The sequence below is a fragment of the Colobus angolensis genome, unplaced genomic scaffold (genome assembly GCF_000951035.1).
Source record: "Colobus angolensis palliatus isolate OR3802 unplaced genomic scaffold, Cang.pa_1.0 Scaffold3, whole genome shotgun sequence".
Classification (NCBI taxonomy): Eukaryota; Metazoa; Chordata; class Mammalia; order Primates; family Cercopithecidae; genus Colobus; species Colobus angolensis.
The window spans coordinates 1681410-1708535 of record NW_012116265.1 but is presented as its reverse complement, the minus strand read 5'-3'; the positions used below and the strand labels follow the sequence as shown (position 1 = coordinate 1708535).

The 27126-nt window shown below is 38.5% G+C and overlaps 1 protein-coding gene across 2 annotated transcripts in view; it reads right to left on the bottom strand.

The window, feature by feature from the left end:
• The window catches only part of TC2N (tandem C2 domains, nuclear), a 57754-nt gene extending 38744 nt beyond the window's left edge, over positions 1-19010 (bottom strand). The window contains exon 1 of one of the 2 annotated variants that reach the window (XM_011949406.1): positions 18853-19010. The gene's annotated coding sequence lies outside the window, so the exon portion shown is untranslated. Of the gene's footprint in view, positions 1-18669 lie in introns of both variants that reach the window. The other variant, XM_011949405.1, reaches the window with a different exon arrangement.
• Positions 19011-27126: the final 8116 nt, after the last annotated feature.

Here is a 27126-nt window from a genome sequence, read left to right as displayed (position 1 = left end):
TAAGGAAACAAAGTACAACTATTTCCCATAAAAACTCACAATATATTCATCAAATCACATCTCTGACACCAATCAGCTTGCAAATACCTAACGTTAATCATGACAGGAATGTGGAAGAATTGGTTAAAAATGACTGCTACTTCAAGTGGAAAAGTTCTCAACACTGATGGCCTTGAGTCATCCAAAATAAGTTGGGGAAGATGGAGGAAGGTAGTAGAAAGAGTGAAAAGTTTATATGAATGAAATGTGAAATCTGATTAAAATGAACACCCAGTAATACACTAAAGACAGTTTAAAAACACATGGATATTTTACTTTTGTAAAAAATAGAGTAACAGGGACAGATTTACCCTACCACCTGAAAAGCAAATAAAATATATGGAACAGCAATTTTCAAGACACTGGCTATCAGACAGCAAAGAACTGAGAAACAGGAACTAAATGAGGTAAGCCTTTCACCTTACTCCCTTGAAGGAGTTTCCAGGCCATGGGAACTTACTCAGGCAAAGCTGAGTAGATTTTCTGAAATGAAGAGACAAAGCTGAAAGTATGTGGAGAACAAGGCAGCGAGAGTTTGCATAACAGACTACCGTAGAATAAAGAGGTACATACAGAGAACAATGGAGATCAGCAGAGGGTCCCACTCAATATTCAACAGAGTACTGATCAGCACACACACAAAAAAGGAAGCTACACAAGACTGGGAGGGAAAGACACCAGAAAAAGTTACAAAAACCATACATAACCAGTATTCACCAAGGTCAGGAGTGATGCCTGTCCCCACAAATCAGACTGGAAAAGGGATCAAATTGTTTACACAAAACTTAACTGTGTCCCAAAGCAAATTTACAGAAATCCACAAATATCCAGCATACAAAGTAAAACTCACAATATCTGGTATCCAATAAAAACAGTACCAGGTATGCAATGAAGCAAAAAATATATAGAACCCATAATGAAGAGGAAAAAAAAAAAGCAATCAATTAGAAACAACCTAAAATTGAGACAAGGCAGTTGAGGACATTAAAATAGTTATAGCTGGACTCGATATGTTCAAAAGGTTAAGTAGAGATATGGAAGACATTAAAAAGACCCAAATCCAATCTCTAGAGATGAAAACTATAATGTCTGAGATGGAAAATATACTAGATGGGATTAATACCAGATTGGATATTGCAAAAGAAAATATTAATGAACTTGAAGGCACAGTAAGATAAACTAACTAAAATGAGACACAGAGAAAAGATCAAACATCAAAATTTTTAAAAGATTTAACATCAAAATGATAAAAGGCATCTGTGACCCCTGGGACAATTTCAAGTGACCCAAAATACATGTATTTGGAATCCACAAAGGAGACTGGAGACCAGTCTATTTCCTAATGAAGAAATAATAGCCAAAATTTTCCAAACTTGGTAACTACCAACCACAGATCTAAGAACCTCCACGAACACTAAGGTCAGGAAACATGAAGAAAACTACACCAATGCACACCACGCCATAATAACATCATTCAAAAATAGTGATGAGAAAATGTTAACAGCACCCAGAGCAAAAAGACATGTTACATACATCAGAGTAAAGATTAAGATTAGCAGCATATAACTGGGCATGGTGGTGTGTGCTTGTAATCCCAGCTACTCAGGAGGCTGAGGCATAAGAATCACTTGAACCTGGTAGGCAGAGTTGCAGTAAGCTGAGATCATGCCATTGCACTCCAGCCTGGGTGACAGAGAGAGACTCTGTCTTAAAAAATAAATTAATTAATTAAAAAGGATAGTAGCATAGTTCTCAATGGAAACAAAACAAAAACAGTGGAGCAAGATCTTTAATACACTGAAAGAAAAAAACCCATCAACCTAGAACTTGACACTCAGAGAAAATCTTTCAAAAATGGAGGTGACATAAAGACTTCTTAAGACATACAAAAGTTGAAAGAACGTATTACCAACAGATCTACACCACAAGACGTGTTAAATGATATCCTTCAGGCTAAATAATTCATATTTCGTAGAAATATGAATCTACACAAAGGAATAAAGTGCACCATGAGTATAAATATATGATTTATTATTATTTAGATTTCTTTACAAGTTTATTAAAGCTTAGACAAAAAATAATACTGTGACAAAAGGTTTGTAACATATATAAAACTAAAATGTATTACATCAATAGCACAAAGGCCAGGGGGAGAAATAAAAGTAAATAATTTTAAGGTTCTTATAGTATATGTGATGTAGTATCATATCATTTGAGGACTGACTGTAGAAAGTTAAAGATACATACTATAAACCCTAATGCAACCACTAAAATAAGAAAACAGAGTTAGAGCTTATAAGCCAACAAAGGAGATAAAATGGAATAATCTAAAAATACTCAATTAGTAAAAGAAAGCAGAAAAAGAAAGGGGGAACAAAAAACAGATAGGAGGAGTAGAAAACAAATAGCAAGATGATAGATTTGAACTTAATTATATCAAGAATCACAAGTGTAAATGCTCTAAAATAGGCCAATTAAAAGCCAGAGACTGCCAGACTGGATAAAGAAGTATGATCCAAGTGTATGCTGCCTACACAAGAAACACTTTAAATACAGATAAGTTAAAAATAAAAGGATGGATACCCCTCAAGAATATACACACAACATCCTCAACAAAATACTGGCAAGCCAAATCCAGAAACATATAAAAAGATTTATATATCATAACCAAGCAGGATTTATCCCAGGATAGTAAGATTAGTTTAACGTCTGAAAATCAATTCATGTAATGCATCATATTAACAGAATAAAGGACAAAAACTATGGGATAATCTCCATAGATATAAAAATTTGACAAAATCCAATATTCATGATAAAAACACTGAGAATAGCAGAGAATCCTTCAACATAATAAACAGCATCTATGAAAAATCGATAGTTAACATCACAAGAACCGCTGAAAGATTGAAAGTCTCCCTCTAAAGCCATGAAAAAAAAAAAGATTTCTACTCTCTCTACCTTTATTCAACACTATATTTGAGATTCTAGCTAGGGCAATTAGGCTAAAAATATTTTGTAAAAGGCATTCATCTGGGAAATCAAGAAGTAAAACACTCTTCATTCACAGACAACAAGATCTTGTAAATAAGAAAAAAAAAACAACCTGAGAAATTCACTAACAAACTTATCAGAAGATCACTAAGGTTACAAGATATAAGAGGAATATATAAAAGTTAATTGTATTTCTATATACTAACCATGAACAGTCCAAAAATGAAATTAAGAAAACAATTCCATTCATAATAACATTTTTAAAAAACTAAAATACAAATACTTTTAAGAAATGAAGTACAAGACTTACACACTGCAAACCACAAGACATTACTGAAAGATATTAAAGAAGAGCTCAATAATTGTGAAGATATCCCATGTTCATGGATTGGAAGATGTAGTATCATTAAAATGTTAATATTATTAATATTGCTAAGGTGGCAACACTCCCCAAATTGGTCTAGAGATTCAACACAATCTCTACCAAAATCCCTTCCAGCTTCTTTACAGAAACTGACAAGCTGATCCTAAAACTCATATGGGAATGTAAAGGGTGCAGAATAGCCAAAACAATCTTGAAAAAAAAAAAAAGAACAAAGTTGAAAAACTAACTTCAAAATTTACTACAAAATTAGTCATCAGGACAATGTCATATTAGTATAAGGACAGACAAATAAATCAATAGAATTAAATTCAGAGCCCAGAAATACACCCTTACATTTATAGTCAATTGATGTTTAACAAAGGCGCCAAGAAGTTTTAAAGGGAAAGAAATAGTGTTTTCAACAAATGGTGCTAGGACACCAAATATCCACATTTATATCCACATTATATCCACATGCCCTCTCCACCAAAAAAAAAAAATTGGATCCCTGCCTCCCACCATATACAAAAACTAACTCAAAACTGATCACGCACCTATACGTAAGAGTTAAAACTTCAAATCTCTTAGAAGAAAACATAGGAGTAAATCTTTGTAAACTTGGGTTAGGCAGTAATTTCTTAGACACAACACCAAAAGCACACATGATCAAAGAAAAATTTGATGTACTAGATTTAATCGAAATTAAAAACTTTGTGCTTTAAAAGACACCATTAAGAAAGTGAAAAGACCACTCGGAGACTGAAAGAAGATATTCGCAAATCATACACCCAATAAAATATGGATTATATCCAGCATATATAAAAAACTATTACAACTTAATAAAAAAGAAAAATAACTCAATTAAAAAACACGCAAAAGATTTGAACGGACACTTCTCCAAAAAAATCTACAAGTGGCCAAAAAGCACAAGAAAACATGCTCAACACCATTAGTGATTAGGAAAATGCAAATTAAAACTATAAAAAGACAACAATACATATCGATTAAAAAGGATAAAATTACAAAGATTGACCATTCCAAATGTTTATGAGTATGCAACAAGTAGTACTCTCCTATTCTACTGGTGGGACTGTAAAACGGCATGACCACTTTAGAAAACAGTTTGACAGTTTCTAAAGTTGAACATATACCTGCTACATGATTCAGACATGCCATTACTACATATTTATTTAAGAAAAAAGCAATATGTTTACACAAAGAGTTGTACACTGGTGTTCATAGCAGCTCTATTCAAAATAGCCAAAAACTGAAAACTATCAAATATCTATCAACAGATGAATCCATTCAGAAAACAAAATGTGACTCAATGGAACACTACTCAGAAATAAAGAAGTAAACTGGTTAAACATGCAACAACATGGATGAATGTCAGAATAATTATGCTGGGCGAAAGAATGCCAAAAAAAAGAGTATGTGCCATACAGATACGTGCCATATTCTCTTGTATTTGTCTTATTAATAACAAAGCCATATTTCAGTTCTTATTATTTTTTCTTTAATTTGGCTTTTCTAGCTATCTTATTAATACTGATTTGTAGCTGAACTCCACTGTGTGATTCAAATTATATAAAATTGTAGAAAATGGAAATTAATCAATAGTAACAAAAAGTAGATCAGAGGCTGCCTTGGGAGAGTGAGGAGCGGGGAGACGAAGGGCAGAGAGGGACAGAAAGGAAGGACTTGGTGGGGCAGGAGGAAACTTTGTGGGGGTGATATACTCATTATCCTTTTTTTTTTCTTTTTTTTTTGAGACGGCGTCTCTCTATGTCACCCAGGCTGGAGTGCAGTGGCGCAATCTCGGCTCACTGCAAGCTCCGCCTTCTGGGTTCATGCCATTCTTCTGCCTCAGCCTTCCATGTAGCTGGGACTACAGGCGCCTACCACCACACATAGCTAATTTTTTGTATTTTTTAGTAGAGACGGGGTTTCACCGTGTTAGTCAGGATGGTCTCGATCTCCTGACCTCGTGATCTGCCCGCTTCGGCCTCCCAAAATGCTGGGATTACAGGCGTGAGCCACGGCCCAGCCTATACTCATTATCTTGATTTGTGGTGATGGTTTGATAGGTACATACGTAAATGAAAACATCAAATTGTAGATTTCGAGTATATGTAACTTACTACATATCAATTATACCTCAATAAACCTGAAACAAAATAATACATGAACAGAATTATGGAACATTAACATAAAAAGAAACCTCAAAAACATTAACAGAGCAGAAGGCTTAGAAATCATTTTATCAGGGCCAGGCATGGTGGCTCATGCCTGCAGTCCCAGCACTTTGGGAGGCTGAGGCGGGCGGATCATCTAAGGTTGGGAGTTGGAGACCAGTCTGACCAACATGGAGAAACCTCATCTCTACTAAAAATATAAAATTAGTCAGGCGTGGTGGCACATGCCTGTAATCCCAGCTACTTGGGAGGCTGAGGCAGGAGAATCATTTGAATCCGGGAGGCGGAGGTTGCAGTGAGCTGAGATCGTGCCATTGCATTCCAGCCTAGGCAACAAGAGCAAAATTCCATCTCAAAAAAAAAAAGAAATCATTTTATCAAAGTCCTTCTAATTTTACCCAAGAAAATAATGAGTCAAGCAACTAGATAATGTTAGGTTTAGAACCAAACCCTAAGCTTCACAACTTTTTCTAACATACCATATTGTTTTAGGTAGGGTATGGGTAGAAGGGCAGGACCAGTCAGGTTAACAGACTATGTGCTGGCTATCTATATAGCCACGTTTGCTTTTTTAGCAACAAGGAGAAGCGAATATAAATGGTTAAAAGTATACTGCCTAGGTTCCAATCCTGTAACTTTCACTTACTAGCTATATGACCTTAAATCTGTTACTTAACCTCTCTAACCTTCAACTTCTTCATCAATTAACAACAAAAACAACAACAACAACAACAAAAACACTTCTTAGGGTTATTGTGATGATCAACCAAAGTAATGCACATAAAGTACAAAACTAGTGGCAGGGCTGTTTTAAGAATAAATGTTTGCTGCCATCAGCAGCATCATTATTATATTTATTATTATCAGATCCTACTTACAACTGATCTGATTCATGCTAGGCACTTTACCCAATGCCAGGAATGATAGGAGGACATTTAGCTAGAACATTCTAGTATGAAGACAGACTGTAAAAAGACTTAAATACTTCCATATCAATAGATAAAAGCTATAAGCACCCTAGTCACTTTAACTCCCCCGTAGGTACCCCTGAGGTAAATGTCTGAGAAAGCAGGGGCCTCCATGAGTCTGCTCCAGTACTATGGTCAGTGGTCATGCAGGACAAGTTGTTAAAATACTTTTAATATCACTGCCTGTTTGGGGTTCCCAAAGGGCTTATTTGCCTCTCCTGGCCTGACATAGTCTACGAACAGCCCTACCTATGGTATTCTCACAAATGAAGGACAGTAGATCATCACGACTTTCCCCTGCAAACCTGCTTTTCCTCTGGAATTTCCTACTACAGTACCACTATCCAGCTAATAACTAAGCCAGAAATATGAGTGCCATTCTTGAGGCCTTCTGCTCCCATAATCCACACATCCAATTCATTCATTCACTTACTTACAAGCATTTATTGAGCATCTACTATGTACTAGGCAATTTGCTAGGCACTGAAGACAAAATAGTGAACAAGACAGACAAGCTTCTGAAGAGCTTACCACAGAGGAGGGAGATAAACAGAAAAATAGACAAACACATGATACATTCAATCCAATGAGGAAAATTAACCAGGATTCAAGAGGAACTAATGTTAACTTCGTATAATCAGAAAAGACTTCTCTGAGGAGGTTAACAATCCAGCTGGAACACAAACACAAGAAAGGATCAGCTAGCAAAGTTCTTGATGGTGGAGCATTCCGGAAATTGCAAAGATTTTGAGTTGTACACACTTTGCATTATTTTGCAAGGTACTGAGTAACAGAAAGAGTGGTTAGAAGGTGAACTGTGAAATAGGCAATGGTTAGAATTCTGTTGAGTAGAGTCCCTTAATCCTTGTAATTTTTTTGGGGGGGGTGGTGGGGGACACGGAGTCTTGCTCTGTCCTCTAGGCTGGAGCACAGTGGTGCTATCTCAGCTCACTGCAACCTCTGCCTCCCGGATTCAAGCAATTCCCTGCCTCAGCCTCCCGAGTAGCTGGGATTACAGGCACCCGCCACCATGCCTGGCTAATTTTTGTATTTTTAGTAGAGATGGGTTTCACCATCTTGGCCAGGTTGGTCTTGAACTCCTCACCTCATGATCCACCCACCTCGGCCTCCCAAAGTGCTGGGATTACAGGTGTGAGCCACCGCGCCCAGCCATCCTAGTGATTTTCACACCTTCCTTTCTATTCTCAATTTGATTATTTTGATTCAGATGTTATGATATCCCAAATTACAGAGAGCCAGCTAATAGGTCTGCCTTTCAAATTCTTTTTATCCCCCCACTGTGCTGCTAAAGTCCTTCATCTGCTTTAAATAATGCTATGTCTCTCTGTCACTTTCAGGATAAAATTTATTCTGCTAAATACAATATGTGACCCTTCTCTTGCTCATCTTCCACTACTTCCTTCTGCAAATACCAAGCTTCAAAACATAACTACCTGATGTGCTAGAAACACACCATTTCTCTTTTTTACTTCTGCGCCTTTGAACTGTGTTAGGGTAGGAATGTCTCTAGTTTCTTTGAGACAGATTTGCCTGTATTAGAAAAACTACCTGCCTGCAAATACATGCCATACTCTTCTATATAAGCTTTATTAATAACAAAGCCCTATTTCAGTTCTCCATCTGCCTTATTCTTTTGTTTTTCTTTAATTTAGATTTTCTGGCTATCTTATTGATATTGATTTATAGCTGAATTCCACTGTGATCAGAGAAATTGTATATGATCAATGATAGGCATAGTATATGATCAATTTTAATAAATGTTCCATGTACATTTGCAACTTTGAGGTGCAATGCTCCATGTACATCACTAAATCAAATTTGTTGGTCATGTTAAAATCTTCTGTATCTTGGCAGGGCACAGTGCCTCATGCCTGTAATCCTAGTATTTTATAGGGGCCGAGGCAGGAGGATCATTTGAGTCCAGGAATTCAAGACCAACCTGGGCAATATAGGGAGATACCCATCTCTACAAAAAATTAAAGAATTAGGCCGGGTGTGGTGGCTCAAGCCTGTAATCCCAGCACTCCGGGAGGCCGAGACAGGCGGATCACGAGGTCAGGAGATTGAGACCATCCTGGCTAACATGGTGAAACCCCGTCTCCACTAAAAAATACAAAAAATTAGCCGGGCATGGTGGCAGGTGTCTGTAGTCCCAGCTACTCGCGAGGCTGAGGCAAGAGAATGGCGTAAACCCTGGAGGGGGAGCTTGCAATGAGCTGAGATCCGGCCACTGCACTCCAGCCTGGGCGACAGAGCGAGACTCCATCTCAAAAAAAAAAAATTAAAGAATTAGCATCTAAAAAGAAAACTCCAACTATGACTGTGGATATATCTATTTCTTCTGTTAGTTCTATCAGATTTGTTTCACATATTTTGATTCTAATTTATGAGGTGCATACAAATTTATTAATCTCCCTTTCGATCTCTAGTAATACTTCCCTTAATGCTGGTTTTGTCTGATATAACTAGAATTTCTTTCAGTTAATATTTGCATGTTATATCTTCTTTACATCATTTTCTTTTCAACCGTTCTGTGTTATGCTCAAGGTTCCTTTTATAAGTAGTATGTAGTTAGATTGTGTTATATTATCCACTCTGATAATCTTTGTATTTATTTGTATTTTAACTGTATTTAGTCCAGTCATAAAGATTTAAAGCTGTTTTAACATATTGGTAATTTAAATCTCTTATCATTATGGTAGCTTTTTAATTTCTAAAAATGCTTTTACCCTAAAAACAATTTTGTCCGATAGTAATATAGCCATGTAGCTTTCTTTTAGATAGCATTTGTATGGAATATCCTTTTCTGTTTACTGTTTCCATTTGTTTATCAACCTTTCTGTCTCCTCATATTTTAGATATGTCTCTTATAAATAGCATTTAGTTGAAGTGTTTTAGTCCAGATAAACACTCTTTGTCTTTTGACTGTAATATTTATTCCATTTATATTTAAGATAACTGTCTGATACATATTTTAATTTAAACCTATATTTTATCCTGGGATTTCTATTTGTCCTACTTGTTCTCTGTTTCTTTTTCTTTCCTTTCATCCTTCCTTGGATTGACTGAGTGTTTATGATCTTCATTTTTTTTCCCTCCAATAGATTGGATATTGTATTAGTTTCCTATTGCTCTTGCAACAAATTACCACAAATTTAATGGCTTTAAATAAACTTACTGTCTTACAGTTCTGGAAGTTTGAAGTCTGAAATGGGTTTCATTGAGCTAAAATAGAGGTGTTGGCAGGGCTGCATTACTTCTGGAGGCTCTATGGGAAATTCCATTCCTTTGCCTTTTCCAGTTTCTAGAAGAAACCCGAATTCCTTGGCTCATGGCCCATTCCTCTACTTCAAAGCCAACAAGACAGCATCTTCCAGTCTCTCTGATCCCTGCTACCATTGTCACATCTTCTCTAACTCTGAATCTCCTACACTCTCTATTTCATTTAATAAGATTCTTATAATTACATTAGGCCAACCTGGATACTCCATAATCCAAGATAATCTCCCCATCTCAAAATCCTAAATCACATCTGCAAAGTCACTTTTTCCATGCAAGGTAACATTCACAGGTTCTGGGAATTAGGACATGGTAATCTGTGGGAGGCCATTATTCTGTATACTATAAATTTTATACACTCAATTTCCTTTTCTTTAGTTACTTTGGTTGTTTTAATATGCACACTTAACATGTCAAAGTCTAAAGTTAGTCCTTTTATATTCTCCTGTTGCATAGTAAAAAGACTATTAAAGATTTTTAGCTCCTTTACATGCCAACCCATGTGTGACTTAGGCGTGATGTCACCATTGCACATATTTTGATTCTATCTTGTTAAAACCTCAGAAAACATTATTATTATTTTGTAAAGTTAGTGTTCATTTGTATTTACAAACATATTTCACCAATTACTTTCCACTTCATTCCTTCTTACATTCCTTCCATTTCATTCTTTCTTGCATCACCAACTATTCATATATGATCACATTATTTTTGCTAATATCCTTTATGATTTACTTCAGTGAAGGTATGTTGGTAGAAAACCCTCTCAGTTGTTGTTGATCTGAAAATGTCCCTGATTTTTATATTTTTTTGTGAAAAATATCAATAACATACAAAAGTATAGCAAATATAAAATAAATCCACATGGACCCATTACTTAGCTTTAATTATTATCAACTCATAGTTAAACTTTTTTCCACAATATCCTCCCACTTCCAGAAATTTTGAAAAAAAAATCAAGATATAATTTTATCTATAAATATTTCAGTATGTATCGCTAATATTTCAGTATGTATCTCTAAAAGACAATATTGAAGAACATCTAATATCAAATACAACTTATATTTATACTTATATTTATATATTTATATTTATATTGTATATCTCTTTTTAATGCAACTACAGTACCATCACACTTTCAGAAAAATCTATAATTTCTTCATATTATTAGTATTCCCATTTCCCCAATTTTCGTATAATTTTTTATAGTTTATACGAGTGAAATAGGTTTAAATATTTCTTAAATCTCCTTTAATCTACAAGTATCCTTGTAAGTATTCTGATGCTGAAATCAGGTCTCTTATCCAATTTTGCTGATTGCATTCCCATAGTGTCATTCAGCAAATCTCTGCTTATTTTTCTGTAAAATTATAGTTTGATCTATAACTTAATGTAATACGGATTTTTAGGTTTGACTTTTTATTTTTATCAAGACTACTCCATAGGTTGTAGGTACATAATGTTAAACTTTTAGTTTTTAACCGTGTTAGCCACCATTGATCATCACCCTGTATTACTCTCATTCTTAAAGATATTTCCTCTGGTTATGAATTCTAAATTATAAGCTATTTTCTTCAAGACAAAAATATCTTATTCCATTGTCTTCTGTCCCACCATTGTTATAAAGAAGTCAGCTGCCAGCATAACCACTGTTTTTTTGAAAAAGAAAAAAAAAATCTTTTGTCTAGGCCTTAAAGCAATGTAAGATTTTTCTCTTTGCCTTTGGTTTTCTTCATTTCACTGTGATGTTTCTAAGTATATACTTTTTCTTGATTGAAATTCATTGAGATTCTTGAATATATGGATTGGTGTCTTTCCTCAGTACTGAAAAATTCTCATTCATTATCTCTTTAAATATTGTTTTTGCCCATTTCTTTTCTCTTTCTTTTCTTGCAGAAATTCTAATTTACTAGACTTTCTCACTATAATTCCTCACTCTGATCACTCTAATTTCCATGTCTCTTTGCCTCTTTTATATTTTCCATTTCTGTCTCTTTGAGCTACATTCTGAATGATTTATTCTATCTTCCAGTTCATTCAATCTCTTTGTGGAGTACATCTAATTTTCTAATTAGTAGTTAAGCTGAAAGATGAGTTTTGAGTGTTTATTACTGCATTTTTCATTAGTAGAAATTACATTTAGTTATTTTTTCAACCTGCTGTGTAGCTCTGTCACTTTTTAGACTCCTGATCCCTGAACATATCTTTAAATCTGTCTTTTACTTACTTAAACTCAGTCCAGTATCGTTATCATGATGATCTATGACTGGTTTTTCAAGCTTTTGTAGGTTTATTTCAAGTTTCTATCATTCTGCCAATTCTTGCTCAGGATGTCCTACTTCCTTGTACAGTTGGTTATCTTTGACAATGAATTATTCATTGACCATGAAACTTTACTGGTAGAACTTTTTAAGCTAAAAATGAAAGTGTATTCCAGATAATACCTGCATTTGTTTACCAGACTATTTTCAATTCATGTGTTGACAAATAACCCAATTCTAAAATGGACAAAGGAATTAGACATTCCTGCAAACAAGATAGACAAATGGCCAATAAACACATTAAGAAGTGCTCAGTGCCACTGATCATTAGGAAAATGCAAATCAAAACCATAATGAGATACCACTTCACACACACTAATCAAAAAGACGGACAAAAAAATAACTGTTGGTGTGGCTGTAGAGAAACTGGAACCCTCATAAATTGCTTATGAGAATGTAAAATGGTGCAGCTGTTTTGGAAAACACTTTGGCAACTCCTCAAACACTTCACACAGAGTTACCATATGACCCACGAATTCCAATCCTCGGTAAATATACCTATGAGAATAGAAAACATATTTCCACACAAAAACTTTTTACACAGATGTTCACAGCAGCATTATTCATAATAGCCAAAAAGTAGAAACAATCCAAATGTCTATCAACTGACGAATGAGAAAACAAAATGTGGCATATAGCCATATGATGGAATACTATTCAATCATAAAAACAAATGAAGTAATGATTCACACTACAACACAGATAAATCTTGAAAACATTATGCTAAGAAAGAAGTGAGACATAAAAGACCACATATTGTGTGATTCCATTCACATGAGGAATGTCCAGAATAGGCAAATCCATAGACATGGAAAATAGATTAGTGGTTGCCAGTGACTGAGAATGAAGAGGCAAATGGGGAATAGCTGCTAATGGGTACGAGGTTTTTTTGGGAAGGTGAAAAGAATGTTCTGGAATTATATAGTGATGATAGTTGCACAGCTTCATGAATATACAAAAATAAAACCCACTGAATTGTATACTTTAAAGGGGTGAATTTTATGGTATGTCAGTATCTCAAAAATGAAATGATTTTTTAAATTGACATCTTGAAATATTTTTAGACCATCAAGGTAATATAAAACTCCTTCCCATGGTATGTTTAGTGGTCACAACTTCCCAAGGACAGGCTTTTTTTTCTTCCTTGTTTTACCTGGCATCAAGGCAACTTTTTTTGCACTCCCTTGAAGGAGGCAGAGTGAGTTTTTCACCCTTTTCGTGACATCACAGCTCTTTGTGGTCCCAGAATTAGTCTCTTAGCCTACATTGAATGAGCCCTGGGCTGACTTCCAACTATCCTTGGTGACATGCAAATCTACCAAGTTCCTATTCAAATCCATCAAGTTTCCCCAGTTTAGCAAATGCCCTCAGGGCAAACAAGACTTAAAGCCTCCTTTAGTCTCTCATACGTTCAGCTTGCTCTTAGACTTTGGCATGTTAATTCCTATCTTTTGAATTGTTTTTTAAATACAGCATTCTTAGCTGTTTTCAGCTAAGGCTGTCCAATACCTCAACTTACACTGTTTCCAAAATGCAAATCCTGTATTTACTTTTCAAGTTAAAATTAATTCTAGTGAGTAAGGAAAGGATTTGCAGCCCGATATAGTCTACCTTGGAGTAGCTTCGGTATTGTTTATGATTCAGGTGATTACAGTAGATATTTAAGAATTAAATAACACATTTTATTCCTTTTAAAAAGAAAAAAATTAAACATTAATTTGAGGAGCAGTCTAATTTAAAAGAAACATGGGTGGATAACTTGTTCTCTCAAGTATCAAGGTTCTTTAAACAGCTAAAGTAAATAAGACTGTGGTAAGGATACACAAACAGATCTGTTTTAGAAAGAGTAGCTTGGAAACAACTACACATATATGGAAATTTGATCTATGATACTTGTAGATCACTGGAATGAAAAACAGAATATTCAGTTCTATAATGCTGGGAAAAACTGATTAGCCATATGGGAAAAAAAGAAATTGGACCCCCACTTCACACCACACAAAAATCAGTTCTACATGGATTAAGGACACAAATATGAAAGCCAACTTTTTAAATAAACTTTCTTTTTTAGAGTAGTTTTAGAATCACAGTAAAATTGAGAAGGTACAGAGATTTCCCATATACTCCCCTGCTTTTAGTAGAAAATATCAGACTATATTTTTATAATCTCAGGGCAGGTAAAGATTTGTTAAACAAGATGCCAAAAGCACAAACCATAAAAGAAGAAGTTGACACAGTCAACTGTATTCAATTATAAAATGTGTTAATCAAAAGACACTATAAAGAAAGTAAAAGACAGGCTGCTCACTTGGAGAAAAAGAAATGTGCCACATGCATAACTGACAAGGGATTATATATATATCCAGAATATATAGAGCTTCTATTACAGAAATCCATTTTTTAGACCTAAAAACAGAGTGCAATGGCTCACGCCTGTAATCCCAGCACTTTGGGAGACCGAAGCGGGTGGATCACCTGAGGTCAGGAGTTCGAGACCAGCCTGGCCAACATGGTAAAAACCCGTCTCCACTAAAAATACAAAAAAGTAGCCAGACATGGCGGCACGCACCTATAATCCCAGCTAGTCAGGAGTCTGAGACAGGAGAATCGCTTGAACCCAGGAGGCGGAGGTTGCAGTGAGCCAAGATCACGCCATTGCACTCCAGCCTGGGCAACAAGAGCAAAACTCCATCTCAAAAAAAAAAAAATATATATATATGCTTTAAAGTAAAAAACAAAAACAAACCAAAAAAATGGCAAAAGACATAAACACCAACAGAATATAAACTATGAAAGGTTCAACATCATCAGTAATTAAGGAAATTTAAATTAAACCCCCAATGGGATACCATTTCTCACTCACCCAATTGTCAAAAAGAAAAAAATTTCAGGTAATTATGAATGTAGAAACGTCTTACACGTTGCTGAAAAAGGGAACAAAGTGAACACTTACATCCTGCTTGTGAGGGTATAAACTGGTACAGCCACTTTATAAAACAATCCAGTATTTTCCAGAAAAACTGAGGGTTCTTAAAATCATGAACACAAAGAGACATGAATTAAAAGGGTCACTTAAAAACAGATTTTAGTGGAAAAAAGTAATAAATTTAAAAGCAAAAAAATTTTAAAAAGACTGAAAACATCCTAAATATCCATCCACAGGATAATGGATAAAGAGTGGTAAAGTCCCACAATGAAATTATGTACAGCAACAAAAAGTGAACAAACTATAACACATCGGCATGAAGAAATCTCACGGATAGAATGTGCAAAAAGCAAAGCCATAGGAATCACATAGTAGAATATCATTTATACAGCATTCCAAAGTAGACTAAACAACACAGAGTTTGGAATGCACAGACATGTGGTAAAACCATATAGAAAATCAAGGAGAGTGGAAAGAAAAAGATATAATCAGGGAGAATACACAGGTTGGCTTCAAAAAAATGTTGGTTATGTATTATCTCTTAAGCAATACATAGGCACAGGGGTATTTATTTTATTTGTATTCTCTGAATCTGTAGATGTGTCAAAAGTACTATTTTGCACATACGAAATAATTTCTCATTTAAGAAGTAAATAAATACATGCTTATGGTACAAAACATCAAAAATTCAGAAAACTATATGAATAAAATAAAAATTATCCATAATTATATTACCCTGAAATAACTATAGTATTTGAAGGAGGTAAATATACTTAAATGATGTGTCTTTCTTCTTTATTTTTATTTAATCTGTTTTAAAGCTTTATTGAGGTATAATTTACCTACAATAAATTTCACATATTTAAAATGTATAATTAAATGAGGGATATATAATACAAATAAATACATACACACACATTGGTGGAAGCATCATCTCATCAAGAAAATGAATATATCCATCATCCCCTAAAGTTTCTTCACACCTCTTTTGAATTCATCCCTCCTTACTTTCTCTTTCCCCTACCCCCAAGTAACCATTGATGTGTTTTCCATCACATTAGTTTGCATTTTCTAGAATTTTGTTGGGTATATGTTTTGGCATAGCTTATGCATATGTTTTACTTTCGCAGACAATGCCAAAAAGTTTTCCAAAATGATTACACCAATTTACATTTCCACCAGCAGATTATGAGACTTGCAGTTGCTCCACATCCTAATCAACACTTAGTTGCCACTCTTTTCCATTTTAACCATTCTTTTCATATTCCTAAGGAAAATACTCATAAAATGATTTTTCTGAACTGTTGAGCAACAAAAAAACAAACTTTCAACGAAGAACTGAAGTGAAACTCATTATACAGAAATTTTAATCTAAGAGCCATTTCCCCTGAATGCATAATAATAATTGAAGCAAAGGCCTTAAATGATGTATGCCTCACAGATTCTGACTGAGTCCCAACACCTGATTTCTACACAAGATCTTTAGAAGAACCATTGGGACATACATAAAAGAACCGCATAACTTAAAAGCAAGTTGGGAACATCAACATACTGGAACTCAGGTAAAATAGAGTCCAACACAGTTTATATGTGTGACTTAAACACCTGTAACACCTGAACCCAATACAACAAACAAAATACCACTAAAATCGTGTTCATAATTTGGATGGGCAGGGCATAACTACTTTATCACGAATAGTTCTTTTCAATATGTTCAGCTTCTTGCTCTCAGCTTCTGCTACGTAAGCATGAGACAGGAACAATGTTATGAAATGATGCACTTCATTTTTAAAATTTGTAACTATTATGGATAACATAAAGGTAGTCTATCGTCCTTATTTGTCTTTTTCTTTTCTTTCTTTTTTTTTTAATCATCTCCCTAATCAATGGATCGCCTCTCCTTCTAACATTTATTTCTCAAAATACGGATTCTAAACTCACATTTACTTGTGAGTGCAGAATCACTATTCTCTCCTCAGATTCATTCAAACTTGGCTTCTACCCTTATGCTGTACTTAAATTATGTCTGCTGAGGTTAAAGCCCCCTCCTAACTTCCAAAGCCAATAGGTGTAATCAGTTCTTGACTCCCAGGTAGACTTCTCTCCTTTTTAAAACTCTCCTCTCCTGGCTTCTATGAGACCACTGCCTCCCAGATTTCCTCCTTTCCTGATGCTCCTCCTCAGACTCCTTGGCTGTCTCTACCCATCACTTAATGCTGGTGTTCCCCATCCTTGGTCTTGCCCTCTTCTTACACTATACTTACCTGAATGATTTCTTACACCCTTACAGTATTAACTACCACAAATCCACTGCTGCTTCCAACATCTACAAGTCTGATCTTGACTTCAGAAAACCTGATACCAATATATCTATTGGTACATATCCACTAGACAGCTATGCCAGATGTCCCACCAGAATCTCAAACTCATTTTCTCTCCACCTGAATTAATCTGTCAATATTAGTTTTATTCGTGAATGCACAATTATAATTCAAATGAAGTCAATAAAATACAAGATATACTTAAATTTTTCATGGAGGGTTAAACAAAGAATAAATCTGTATTATGGCCTCTTCCCCTGTTATGAAGGTAGCTCATATTCATTAGCAAAAACTACAAAATACAAAAGAGATGATAAAAAGCAAATATCCCAGCTCTCAAAGGCAAGCAACATTATCCCCTCCTTCCAGAAAAAGCAATTTTTAACCATGCTGAAGTTACACATCAAAATATGAAATTGGTAAATAGGATTTTGCTGTTGTTGCTAATTCTCAATATTTTCCAGGCTATGTTTTACAATATTAATCAGAGAAAACAAATTTCTTATTAACTGCCTACCTAAAGGGAGAACTAGAATAATATTTTAATTACAAAGGCAATCCTTTTATATGCTGTATTTTCAATGTTCTAAAGAAATCAGTGCTCTTGGTTTGCCATCTATCTTGTCTATACACAGACGTCTATCGGTGTGCACTATAGCCCACAGTTCATCCACAGTATCTTCCTGTAAAGAAAAGCATAGCAAAGGAAAACCTGGAAGAACTAGAGCCAAATCTAAAACCTAGCTGGGTAGATTGTGGTTTGCAGACACCACAGTAAAGTGACACTTTTAACACCCTTTCGCCACTTCACAAAGTTTCAGAAACATCACAGGTAATAACTCTCTGCGAAGTTCTTCTCATCACACCCCGCCAAGGAAAGAGGAAATTCGCTTCTCTCTTTCCCCAAAGCCCAGAGCCCACCTGGACGCGCCGTTGGAAGCCCGAGCACGGAGCAGGGAACGGGGCGCGCGGCCGTCCCCGCCGGGGCTGGGGTCTCGACCGTCCCCGGTCACGGGTCCCCCTAGGCAGAGCCGCCCACTTGGGCAGCGAGGGACCCAGCCTCGCCTCGTCGCCCACGCCGGTGCCCTCCAGACCACCGCGCTTGCAGCTGTCGCGGGGCCTAAAGCTCCCTCAGGCCCCCGCGACACAGGCGTCGCTGAGGAGACGTGGGAACATCCCCGGGGCCCGACCACGGCCCCGTTTTAGAGAAAGTTAAGGACAAAAGAGACAGAACGGGCGCTCACCGCCAGCCCGCAAGGCAGGGCCGCCCCCACAGGCGCCCCCGACAGCCCTGAGCGAGCAGCCAGCTGGGAGAAGCGCACCTGAGCCACGCCGCGCCCTTCCCCGCCCGGGTCCCGCCGCCCTCCTCAGGGTCTCCACGTCCCACGCCCGCGCTGAGGCGGCGCCGCGCGACCGCGGCCGGTTACCTGCTGGAGGCAGTGGGCGCTCTGCTGTCGCCGCCCGCGGGAACTGTGACTCTGGTCACCTCGCGCGGCCGCGCCTCGAGTTCCCACCCTCCCCAGGGCCTCCCCTGCCCTGTCACTTACCCCCTCCCCTCCACTTCCCTCCCCATCCCCACTCCACCACCACCCACCAGGGCCGCCCTGCCCCTCCGGACGGGCGCGAAGGGGCGAGGCAAGGCGGGGCGGGGCGAGGCGGGGCGGGGCAGGGCGGGAAAGTGGAGTGGCGTGGAGGGGCTGGGCGCAGAGGGGCGGGGCTTCCCGCGTACCTGAGACGCGCTGCGCCTGCGTCCTCCGCGACTCCGCGCTTGGCAGCCCCTTCTGGGAAGGTGTAAAATGCCGCCAGGTATGGGGTGTGTTGTGGGAGAAGAAGGGAGACAAGCGGTAGGAGGGGGACAGAGGGGAAGCTATTGGCCTGATGAAACTTCTCTGACTTGGGTAGGCAGGAGCAGTCTTTCTGGCTGGAGATGTTTCTGCACACTTTTCTTAGAAGCGGAGTAGGCATGTTATTACTTGACTTTTAGAGTTTTTATAAAAAGTCTAATTTATAAAGTCTTTGAGGATCAGCCCTGCTCTCTTCGTTTTTGTTGCTTTCTATCTGCTACTGCCTTGCCATCATGGGTGTCTTGGAAAGAATATTAAATGTATCCACCGCAGCACCTCGCACCCTCGATTCTGAGGGAATCCCCTCTAACCCTGGCAAAGCGGGGGCCTGGCCCATTTCTCTGGGCTTCCTTGGTGGAAATCTCAGCACTGCTCGGAAAGTTGTTGAATAAGTTTCCTAGATTGTATGATGAAGAATGGCTCAGCATTGTTTGTTTGTTTTGTTTTGACAGAGGGTCTGTCGCCCAGGCTGGAGTGCAGTGGCCGCTCATGGCTCAGCGCAGCCTCGACCTTCAGGTCTGAAGTGATCCTCCCGCCTCAGCCCCTCCCCCAAGCAACTGGCAATACAGGCGCGAGCCAGCATGCCAGGCTAATTTTTTAATTTTTTTTTGTAGAGATGAGGTCTCATTATGTGGTCCAGGCTAGTCTCGAACTCCTGGACTCATGTGATCCTCTCACCTCTGCCTCCCAAAGTGCTGGGATTACAGGCATTGAGCCACAGTGCCGGCCTGGGTGATGGGACTGTAAAATTGAAAGAAAGGTTCATACTTTTCTTCCTGGAGAGCAGTCTTTCCCAGAGTGACTTCTGTCCATCTCAAGGTCCTAGAGATGCTGGAGTGGGGGTAGGGGTAGATCCCCAGATCACATTAATCTGGGGGAAAGAGACACACAATACTTGTTTTCCTTGAGATTCACAATGCATACTAGCATTTTACAGACCTAAGAACCATGTTTTACTTTCTTTGATCCTGCATCTCCCAAATGTGTTTGACCATAGAACTCTTTTCTTGAGAAATGCCTATTTCCAATCTTGGGCATTAGTATTTCAACAAATACTTTAAAACCACTGCTTTCAAGTCCTAGTAAGTTCACCTTTAATAATGTATCACCAATGTTTGCAAAGTTCTGCACTGTTTACACAAAGCTTTCATGAGTCATTTCATTTAATCCTGGAAATTGCAACGTAGCTGTTATTATCTTCATTTTGCTGTTGAAAATATTTAAAGGTTAGACAACCAGTTAGTGGTTGCCCAAACATACAGTCAAGATTTGAATCTGAACTTTGAACTCCAAGGTGTTTTAGACTAATATTCTTTCTCTCTCTCTGCTCTCTCTCTCATTTGTTCCTGTTTTTTTTGGACAGGCTCTCACTGTTGCCCAGACTGGATTGCAGTGGCACAATCATAGCTCACTGCTGTCTCAAACTCCTGGGCTCCAGCCATCCTCCCACCTCAGCCTCCCAAGTGTGCTGGGACTACAGGCACATGCCACCATGCCTGGCTAAATTTTTTAATTTTTTTATAGAGACAGGGTCATGCTTTGCTGCCCAGGCTGATCTGAAACTCCTGGCTTCAAGCAATCCTCGTGCCTCAGCCTCCCAAAGTGCTGGAATTACAGGCATGAGCCACGGTGCCCAGCTTCCCTTGCTACCTAAGGAGAGCACATCCTTGGTTAGAAATTACTGGATTCATGTGTTAGTTGAATCTTCTCAAGGGCAAGACCATAACTTTACCTATATTTTACTTCCTTACAGCACCTGACTTAGTGCAGGGCACAAAAGTGTCATTGAAATGTACTGAATGAATGAAGGAGGAATGAATGCTCAATAACAACTAACTGAAGTGAGCTGATACTTGGTTCCTTAAATGAACACCTTTAACAACCTCTTCGCTGACGCAGAAGTACCAAGAGCAGGAGCTCCCCAATTGTTCCCAGTTTTCTTCCCTAGTCCATCTTAAAACACTTTCCTAGAAGAATCCTCTCTATTGACAGATACAGTTTTTCTTGTAAAATCATGAAGCCAATTCCTTTGTTTTCCTTGAAATGGGCCTCCTTCCTGTTCTATCTGAGGCAAGGCTACATGAATGGAGGGTATTGTACACCTTTCTTTGTGCTCTTATTTCTAATCTCTTCCCACAAAAGGATTGTCCTCAAAATATTATGAACAGGTTTTTGTTTGTTTTTTAATTTAGCAATTTTATATTATTTGAAGCCGATCTAAGGAGAAAAATAGACTGGTCAATATGGATAACGCGGTTGCTTAGATATACTGTGTGTATCAATTCTTTCATTTGATAGAGACAAATCACATAATTCCTACTCCAAACCCCTATTCATTCTTTATTTAATGCAGTTTAGAAGTGCTTTGTGACTCAGCCCAAGTCTACCTCTCCAGCCTTATCTCCCAGTATTTCCATCACACCTTTTTGACCTACTGAAGGAATTGCAGTTCCCTAAACTGTCAAATTTGCACATACCATTCCCTCTACCTTTCTCTTATGAGTATCAACTAGCAAACTCATGTTCATCCAACCAAAATACCACCTCTTCTAGACAATGAAACCCCACAACACCCATTCCTGACTCAATTAGGTGCCATTTCCCAGCATAACCACCACAATCCATGTGTATCTCTATCATGGTGCCTATGTATGTAATAGCTGCAATTACTGGCTTCTTTTCCCACTTCTCTCTAGATGCATTCCAAGTGAGTTACCAATGGGCAGGAATGATGACTTCAACCTCTACTTCCTGACCACACAGCATAGCACTTAACATAGAAGGCACTCAACAGTTCATTGAATAAATGAAAACATAGCTTCAAAAGAGTATGAATTCCTAGAGTGCTTGTGAAATAATTGTACAAATAAATGGTCATGAATACAGTGGGTAGCAGACAGATATTTGCTTCTCTCAAAATTATTTCCTTCCTATTTTCTGCCTTAGAACGTAACAGCAGAAGGCTATACATATTCATTCATTTCATGTATTTGTTCAAAAAACATTTCTGAGTGCCTACCATATAACAGGTGCAGTCCTAGACACTTGCTTCAGAGAGAAAGTGACATTTTAGAAATATCATGGATGCTCACCAAACCTCAATTCCTCTCCCTGGGCATGAAGCTAAAGTGCTTTGCCCATTCACTCCCCTTGCATCTAGGTAAGATCATGTGGCCAGTTCTGACCAATGGAATTTGAGCAGAAATAGAGTTTCATTTCTGCATCTAGGCAACTAAGATCAGGTGAGCCTTCACCCCCCTCTCTCCCTCTTTCCATTCCATGACAACCTTGGACTAAACCGTGGTAACCATTGCTAAAGTTCACAATATGACAAGATGGGAGAAATATCGGTGTCCTTGATTGGCTTCATGGAACAAAACTCTCCCCACTGCCTACTAACTTTGATTGGATGGTGATGTGAGTGAAAAATATACTTTATTGTGTTAAGCCACTAGTATTTGGGTTTTTTCCCCAACACCTAGCTTTACCTACTCTGATAGGCACTGTCATGAATGATGACATATAGATTACATTAAACATATCAAAAAAATGTTTCTCATGCTATAGGCATTCTACGGGAGACATAGAACATGAAAATTTATCAAGGACTGTATTAAAGTCTTAGAAAATTTAAGTTTGTCCCAGTAGATAAAGAAAAATCTTTGTGGATATATAGCTCTCTATCTTTCGGGTAGCCATCTTATGAGAATGCTGACATCTTCACCTGAAAGCAAGCACAGAGTCACCATCATGCCTTCTTCATCATCTTTATCTGCACTTCTCTGTCTCTTTCATGCACTTTGAAGGGTTTCCCTGAGGGGGCTTCAGGAGATCCAGTGTTACTCAAAGTCTAGTATGTATTTGGGAGAAGAGAGAAATAATAAGGCTAGGCTTTAAAGGGTCTTGAATATCTTACTGAGGAATTTGCCCATTAATCCACAGGATACATAGTCGAATAAGCTAGGAACTATTTGTAGTGAGATGAGTTGCTTTTTTCTTTTTTTGTTCCCTCCCTCATCATCTTCTTACCTGGATAACTGTTACCCACCAAACTAAGGTAACAATGGGATAATGGCTGGTCACAGATGCTCCACCAAGAGAACTAATCATGAAAGTCTCATTTCTCAGTGCCCTCCCACAAAGCCCTTCCTGAAAACACCCATCTGCCTCCTCCAAACCCCACTAATCAATGAAACTTCATAGCACTAAAAGGCTGACATTAGAGGTCTAAACGAAAAATATTCAGCACCTAGAGCAGGAGGCAATAGCACCAGTGGGGTCAAAGGAAATCTATGAAGGAGGAAACAAAGAGAGAATCCAAAAACAAAAGGTTTTCTACCAACCACATGATTGGCTCACCCCAGCTGAGCAACTGGTCCAAAGAGGATGAGAGCACATGAAACTGATCAGGATTCAAGAATAAAGGCCCCAGACTCACTGAGAAGAGCAGAGAAACATCTAAACCCCTACTTCTGTGACCTCTGTATGGACTGGAAGAAATGACTCAAACCTGAAGCAAATGACCCTGCATTCTTCTGGACCCATGTCAACTTGCTTAAATTGGAACTCCATTTCCCCAAATTTATTTCCCTACATGGTTGCAAGTTAGGTTGGCCAAAAAGAAGAATTGAGGCAAGATTTGGAAGGTGAAAGTGGAGCAGAGCCACTCCCTCTGAAGATCCTTGTGACTACACATGGTGGCAGACACACAGAGATTCTGGCAGGTTCCGGCTCGTCCTCCTCCCCATGTCTAGCTCTTCTTTCCAACTCCAGTCCCTGCTGGCCAGAGGACCCAAGATGACTCCAGAGCTTGGTGGGAGACCTCCAGAAGTATCAGCTATCTATGGACTTTTCCACAGCTCCTCTCCTGGGTACCACTCCAGCAGTTAGACATGTGTGACTTCCTAGAATCATTACAAGTTCTGTCCTTACAAGTCCACCTGTACAGGACTTCAGGATTGCTGGTTAGTGACTTTTCTCTAATCCTTCAATTCCACTTTCAGACCTTTACTTCATCAGCTTCTCACATAATTCTGCAAGAGATTAGTCCCATATCAGTAAGACTCTAGTGGTTCTGCTTCCCTGATTAAACCCCTCTAATACACCATTCATGTTCTTGGCTACCTAGCAATAAGATTATGTGGATCGTACTACCCTTCCCTTCCACCTTTTTTGTTTGTTTGTTTGTTTGTTTTTTAGGCAGGGTCTGGAGTGCAGTGGCGCCATCATGGATCACTGCAGCCTCCACCTCCCAGGCTCAGCTGGTCCTCCCATCTCAGCCTCCTGAGTAGCTGGGAGCATAGACATGTCAACACACCCGGCTAATTTTTTGTATTTTTTTTTTTTTTGTAGAGACAGGGTTTTACCATGTTGCCCAGAGACAAGGTTTCACCATGTTGCCTAGGCTGGTCTCAAACTCCCGAGCTCAAGCCATCTGCCCACCTTGGCCTCTCAAAGTGCTGAGATTACAGGCATGAGCCTCCAAGCCTGACCTCCTTCCCCTACACTATTAAAGGCCAAGTGCTGAAGTTATTTATATATAGAAACTACAGAAATTTGGGTAAAAATTATGCCCTGGTAGCGGTCTCCCCGTAAGAGGGTGACTGGTTGCCCACTGCCTTCACATTGAATTTACATAATAGAAGAACTGACTTTCAGTTTTTCAAGCTTAGAAACTTGCTCCTTTTCTCTTTTAGCATACTGAGTAAATCTCTGTTGAAGAAGGAAGTTTGGTCAGGCTCACCAGAAGTAGACAACAGTATGTCTGTCTATTAATATAGAATGAGAAATAGGATTGTTGCAAGGCCCAAACATGTGTATTTTATGGCCAAAACACTGTGCCCTGAAGAAATAGCTATCCAGGAAGCTAAATGATAATGAAAAGGTTGCCTGATCAGGGAAATGGAATGAAAATTAGGAGAGTTGGGGGGAATATTGAGTGTTAGCGTTGAGTTATGATAGCTACCATCAATACCACAGAAGGGACTAACCTGTCAAAGTTGCAGGTAAGCTATGTGGTTCCACTTACTGGAGCCACAGTCCTAGTCATATTCCTTCTTTTTAGTAGGTTGCAGTATTGGCCCCAGGACTTCATCGTGTACTGTATCCATGCCCATATCCAAAGCCTATGACTTTGAGGTTCCTTCCACTGAAGGAGTAGAGTTTATTTCCCTACCCCTTGATTTTGGGTTCAGCCATGTGACTTGCTTTGGTCAGTAGAATGAAATGGAAGTAATTGTGTTCAAGTTCTGCACTAAGGCCTTAAGAGACTTCGTGTGTTTCTGCTTGCCTTCTTGTACTTCTACGAATGCTAGAAGACTTCCCTGGGCCAGCCAGCTGGTCCAAGGAGGTTAAGACACCCTAAAGCAGAGTCATGCCAGGTAAACCCAGCTTGGAACAGCTAATTCCCAGCTGCCCAGCAAGCATGAGAAATAAAAGATGATTTTTTTTTTGTACCATGGCATTTTGGGGATATTTGTTGACATAGAAATAGTGACCTGACATATCCTCCCATCATAATTTTCTGGAATGGAGAAAATCTAACCCCATCATGGACCCAGAGTTTCAGACCAGTGTTCCCAGGGCTCCTCTCCCAAGTCACTAGGCAGCACCAATTTAGCCAATGGTAAGTTAAAAGATTCAGTTTCTCACCCTCAATACAATTCTACTTGGAATTTTCTGTCCTTTGGGTTAGATATAAAATCTAAATATTTGTTAATAGCAGAGATGAGAAAGATTTAACAACTTTTCAGAAAGTTACTTCTGAATATTAGTGATTGTACATGCCACTCAAAATCACTGTATGAAATAACATTCGAAGCCTATCATTTGTAACTTCTGCTTTCATCAGAGTTTTAGGAAAATACCTATGCCCAGCAAAAACCCCAGGCAGTTTTAGGACACCAAAGCTTTCTTCATCTGTCTTTAAACCCGCTCCACATCCATAAAGATAATTCATGAATAAATGTGGTTGGCAGATGAACCAAATATTCAAGGACATCTTTTTTAAGCCTTTAGTTAAGACCTTTCGTTTGTTAGTTTACACGTTAGTCTCTCTATGAATTAGAAGTGGAGGGAGGAGCTCAAAATGCTTTATAATCCTATTTTTTTCAGACATTCCTTCTTTCTCCACCACTCCCAGCCCTTCACTATCTTCCTCTACCCTTCTAGCTTTTGACAGGACTAATGATGTTGGGATAGTTTTTGAGGAAATGTGGGAGGTCTGTAATACATTTCCTACTTGACGTGGGTTACATTTTTACCAGAAGAAAGGAAAAAAGAAAACAATGCAAATATATTTCCAGCACAGCTGGGCGGCAGCTCCATAAAGTGGCTTTTAAAGAGCTATCCTATTGCCCTGCGAGTTGACAGCACTCCAGGGAGGGAACAGGGTCTGTGAGGGCCAGAGAGGCATACCCTTCCATTCCTGAGAAACATCCCCTCAGGAAACGATTTGGCATTTCCTACAAAACATGAACTTGTTTGGCAGCCTCACCAACTCATCACCCCTGTTCATCTCATATTGCATGCCTGATTAATAACAATGACATAGTGAATACAACTTCAGTAGGAAAGAGGGGAGGAAGAGCCAAACAACACCCTTGCCAAATAAACATGCATGTGCACATGCCCACAGACTCACACACCTCAATATATAAAGCCACTCTTTAAATGTTGGGAAATATAAAAATGCTTCCATCAAAACCATATTATGGGCCCAATGTGGTGGCTCACGCCTGTCATCTCAGCATTGTGGGAGGCTGAGGTGGGCAGATCGTGAGGTCAAGAGATCGAGACCATTCTGGCCAACGTGGTGAAACCCCGTCTCTACTAAAAATACAAAAATTAGCTGGGCAC